Below are 5,525 nucleotides of genomic sequence, written 5' to 3' on the forward strand. Positions count from 1 at the left end.
CCAACGTTTAACTTTTGCTTAACCATGTATTAGATCGTAGGTAGGTAGTTAGCTGTAGTTAGGTATTGTATTTACTATAGGTATTGTGGGTTAGTATCGAGGCACGAGGCTAGCTAGCTAGCGGGTAGCTACTGGTAACGATTAGCAACGCTGGAGAGCTGGTTCCAATGGTAATGTAGTCCTAGCCAACGTTTAACTTTTGCTTAACCATGTATTAGATCGTAGGTAGGTAGTTAGCTGTAGTTAGGTATTGTATTTACTGTAGGTTAGTATTGTTGTTATTGTAGGTTTCCGTGGGTAATTGTGGGTTGGTATCGAGGCACGAGGCTAGCTAGCTAGCGGGTAGCTACAGGTAACGATTAGCAACGCTGGAGAGCTGGTTCCAATGGTAATGTAGTCCTAGCCAACGTTTAACTTTTGCTTAACCATGTATTAGATCGTAGGTAGGTAGTTAGCTGTAGTTAGGTATTGTATTTATTGTAGGTTGGTGTTGTTGTTATTGTAGGTTTCCTTGGGTAGTTGTAGGTTAGTATCGAGGCACGAGGCTAGCTAGCTAGCGGGTAGCTACTGGTAATCGATTAGCAACGCTGGAGAGCTGGTTCCAACGTTTAATTTTTTATTTTATTTTTGCTGCGTTGTGAAGGGAACTCGACACGGACTTGAATTGTCTGTTTGGTGTGCTGACACACTCTTGGCAGTTTGTTGTGGCCAGGTGTTGATGCTAAGTTGTGTGTTAATGGATGCTAGCTTGCAGGTTGGCTACGGCGTCATAGCTAGGCTTCGTGGGTTGTTGTGGGTAGTTACTGTGTCTTGGCAGTGTCCTCGGCCGTGCCCGGCTGTAGCACGAAGCTAGCTAGCTAGCCGTTCTTCAAACAGAGTCAACACAGTGGCCATTGCTAGCTACCCAACATGACCAGCTGGCTGTACTGTAGTAGCTAACCACAATATACTTGTCCTAGCTAGCCAACGTCTAATCATTGCTGCGTCATGAAAGGAACTTGACACAGACACGAATGATCTGTTTAGTGTGTTATCACATTATTGGTGGTTTGTTGTGACCAAGTGTTGGTGCTAAACGGTGTGTTATTGTTATTGGATGCTAGTCTGCTAGTTGGCTATGGTGTCATAGTTGGCTAGCTGAACAAAGTGGGTTGAGTCTATTCCTTTAAACATTGAACCGCTGTGGTTCACAACAATTCTGATTTCCAAAGGCGGAAGTTGGGAGAGTTTTTGTTCGGGTGGTTCAGTGAAACAATTTTAGTTTCTGAGGTAGAAGTTTTTGGTGAGGGAGGCCCTGCTCTCTCCGCTCCCAGATGCTTAGTCCATTTCATTCCGATCTCCTCTGCATTTTTGTAGCCATTTGCTACAGCCTGTCAACTATGCCTCTGCCTATCCCTGTTCTCTCCTCTCTGCACAGGCTACACAAACGCACCACACCGCGTGGCTGCTGCCTCTCCAACCTGGTGGTCCCTGCACGCACCACCCACGTGGAGTTCCAGGTCGCAGGCAGCCTCTGGAACTGCCGTTCTGCTGCCAACAAAGCTGACTTCATCCCAGCCTATGCCAACCTCCAGTCCCTCGGCTTCCTGGCGCTGACGGAAACATGGATCACCACTGAAAACACCGCTACTCCTACTGCTCTCTCCTCGTCTGACCATGTGTTCTCGCATACCCCGAGAGCATCTGGTCAGAGGGGTGGTGGTACAGGAATCCTCATCTCTCCCAAGTGGACATTCTCAATTTTTTCCCCTAACCCATCTGTCTATCTCCTCATTTGAATTCCATGCTGTCACAGTCACTAGCCCATTTAAGCTTAATATCCTTGTCATCTATCGCCCTCCAGGTTCCCTTGGAGAGTTCATCAATGAGCTTGACGCCTTGATAAGTTCCTTCCCTGAGGATGGCTCACCCCTCACAGTTTTGGGGGATTTCAACCTCCCTATGTCCACATTTGACTCATTTCTCTCTGCCTCCTTCTTTCCACTCCTCTCCTCTTTTGACCTCACCCTCTCACCGTCCCCCCTACTCACAAGGCAGGCAATACGCTTGACCTCATCTTCACTAGATGCTGCTCCTCTACTAATCTCACTGCAACTCCCCTCCATGTCTCCGACCACTACTTTGTTTCCTTTTCTCTCTCACTCTCCTCCCACACTACTCACTCTGCCCCTACACAGATGGTAATGCGCCGCCGCAACCTTCGCTCTCTCTCTCCCACTACTCTCTCCTCTTCCATCCTATCATCTCTTCCCTCTGCTCAATCCTTCTCCCTCCAATCTCCTGATTCTGCCTCCTCAACCCTCCTCTCCTCCCTTTCTGCATCCTTTGACTCTCTGTGTCCCCTATCCTCCCGGCCGGCTCGGTCCTCCCTCCAGCTCCGTGGCTTGATGACTCATTGCGAGCTCACAGAACAGAGCTCCGGGCAGCGGAGCGGAAATGGAAGAAAACTAAACTCCCTGCCGACCTGGCATCTTTTCACTCCCTCCTCTCTACATTTTCTTCATCTGTTTCTGCTGCTAAGGCCACCTTCTACCACTCTAAATTCCAAGCATCTGCCTCTAACCCTAGGAAGCTCTTTGCCACATTTTCCTCCCTCCTGAATCCTCCCCCCCTCCTCTCTCTCTGTGGATGACTTCGTCAACCACTTTGAAAAGAAGGTTGACGACATCCGATCCTCGTTTGTTAAGTCTAATGACACTGCTGGTCCTGCTCACACTGCCCTACCCTATGCTTTGACTTCTTTCTCCCTTCTCTCTCCAGATAAAATCCTGCGACTTGTGACTGCAGGCCGCCCAACAACCTGCCCGCTTGACCCCATCCCTCCTCCCTTCTCCAGACCATCTCCGGTGACCTTCTCCCCTACCTCACCTCGCTGATCAACTCATCCTTGACCGCTGGCCATGTCCCTTCCGTCTTCAAGAGAGCGAGAGTTACTCCCCTTCTCAAAAAACCAACACTCGACCCCACTGATGTCAACAACTACAGACCAGTATCCCTTCTTTCTTTTCTTTCCAAAACTATTGAGCGTGCCGTCTTTAGCCAACTCTCTTGCTATCTCTCTCAGAATGACCTTCTTGATCCAAACCAATCAGGTTTCAGGACTGGTCATTCAACTGAGACTGCTCTTCTCTGTGTCACGGAGACTCTCCGCACTGCTAAAGCTAACTCTCTCTCCTCTGCTCTTGTCCTTCTAGACCTGTCTGCTGCCTTTGATACTGTGAACCATCAGATCCTCCTCTCCACCCTCTCCGAGATGGGCATCTCCGGCGCGGCTCACTCCTGGATTGCGTCCTACCTGACCGGTCGCTCCTACCAAGTGGCGTGGCGGGAAGCTGTCTCCGCACCACGTGCTCTCACCACTGGTGTCCCCCAGGGATCGGTTCTGGGCCCTCTCCTTTTCTCCCTATACACCAAGTCACTTGGCTCTGTCATATCCTCACATGGCCTTTCCTATCATTGCTACGCTGACGATACACAACTAATCTTCTCCTTTCCCCTTCTGATAACCAGGTGGCGAATCGCATCTCTGCATGTCTGGCAGACATATCAGTATGGACGACGGATCACCACCTCAAGCTGAACCCTGGCAAGACGGAGCTGCTCTTCCTCCCGGGGAAGGACTGCCCGCTCCATGATCTCGCCATCACGGTTGACAACTCCGCTGTGTCCTCCTCCCAGAGTGCGAAGAGCCTAGGCGTGACCCTGGACAACACCCTGTCGTTCTCCGCCAACATCAAGGCGGTGACCCGCTCCTGCAGGTTCATGCTCTACAACATTCGGAGAGTGCGACCCTGCCTTACACAGGAAGCGGCGCAGGTCCTGGTCCAGGCACTTGTCATCTCCCGTCTGGACTACTGCAACTCGCTGTTGGCTGGGCTCCCTGCCTGTGCCATTAAACCCCTACAACTCATCCAGAATGCCGCAGCCCGTCTGGTGTTCAACCTTCCCAAGTTCTCTCACGTCACCCCCCCTCCTCCGCACACTCCACTGGCTTCCAGTTGAAGCTCGCATCCGCTACAAGACCATGGTGCTTGCCTATGGAGCAGTGAGGGGAACGGCACCTCTGTACCTTCAGGCTCTGATCAGTCCCTACACCCAAACGAGGACATTGCGTTCATCCACCTCTGGCCTGCTGGCTCCCTTCCTCTGCGGAAGCATAGCTCCCGCTCAGCCCAGTCAAAACTGTTCGCTGCTCTGGCACCCCAATGGTGGAACAAGCTCCCTCACGACGCCAGGACAGCGGAGTCACTCACCACCTTCCAGAGACATTTGAAACCCCACCTCTTTAAGGAATACCTGGGATAGGATAAAGTATTCCTTCTAACCCCCCCAAATTGTAAAGTGGTTATCCCACTGGCTATAGGGTGAACGCACCAATTTGTGAGTCGCTCTGGCTAAGAGCGTCTGCTAAATGACGTTAATGTGCCCTTGAGCAAGGCACTTAACCCTAATTGCTCCTGTAAGTCGCTCTGGTTAAGAGCGTCTGCTAAATGACTAAAATGTAAATGTAAAAATGGGTAGACGAGTACACCAGAATATCATCAATGTACACGACCACCCCTTGTCCCTGCATATCCCGGAAAATGTCATCTACGAAGGATTGGAAGACTGATGGAGCATTCATCAACCCATATGGCATGACAAGATACTCGAAATGACCTGACGTGGTACTAAACGCTGTCTTCCATTCATCGCCCTCCCTAATGCGCACCAAGTTATACGCGCTCCTGAGATCCAATTTTGTGAAAAACCGCGCTCCATGCAATGACTCCGTCATGGTCGCAATCAGAGGGAGTGGATAACTGTACTTCACAGTAATCTGATTGAGACCACGGTAATCAATGCACGGGCGCAACCCTCCATCTTTCTTCTTCACAAAAAAGAAGCTTGAGGAGGCGGGAGAAGTGGAGGGCCGAATGTTGCCACGAAATAGCAGGGTTATGGGTGCTTAACCAGGGAATTCCCAGCACCACTGGGTACGCAGGAGAGTCGATCAGATACAGCTGTATAGTCTCTTCATGACCCCCCTGCGCACACATCCTAAGTGGCGCTGTGATCTCCCTAATCAACCCCGACCCCAACGGGCGGCTATCTAAGGCATGAACGGGAAAAGGTTTGTCAACAGGTAGGAGAGGGATCCCTAAATCTAAACAAAACTTCCGATCAACAAAATTCCCAGCTGCGCCTGAATCTACTAGCGCCTTATGCTGGGAATGAGGTGCAACCTGTGGAAAACAAACAGGTATGCAAAAGTGCGCAACAGAAAGCTCTGGGTAAGTGGGACGTCTACTCACCTGGGAGGTCCCCCAGTGCGTGGCCTGTTGTCTTCTCCCCGGAGAACCCTCCCCAGCACCTGGCCGCAGTGTGCCCTCCACGACCGCACCTGGTGCAGGAGACAGGCCCCTTCGGGCTCCTCCTCCTCCTCCTCTCTCTAGCGCCGGCACCCCCGAGCTCCATAGGGCTCGGCTCGGAGGTGCCGGAGGGCGGAAAGGACGGACCCCCTCGGGGACGTCCACGGGTGGCCA

The 5,525-nt window shown here is 51.5% G+C and overlaps 1 pseudogene; it reads left to right on the forward strand.

The window, feature by feature from the left end:
- The first annotated feature begins 3,202 nt into the window (after positions 1-3,202).
- Positions 3,203-4,305, forward strand: LOC123483489 (annotated as a pseudogene).
- The last annotated feature ends 1,220 nt before the right edge of the window (positions 4,306-5,525 follow it).

Source organism: Coregonus clupeaformis, unplaced genomic scaffold, assembly GCF_020615455.1.
Source record: "Coregonus clupeaformis isolate EN_2021a unplaced genomic scaffold, ASM2061545v1 scaf0137, whole genome shotgun sequence".
Taxonomy (NCBI): domain Eukaryota; kingdom Metazoa; phylum Chordata; class Actinopteri; order Salmoniformes; family Salmonidae; genus Coregonus; species Coregonus clupeaformis.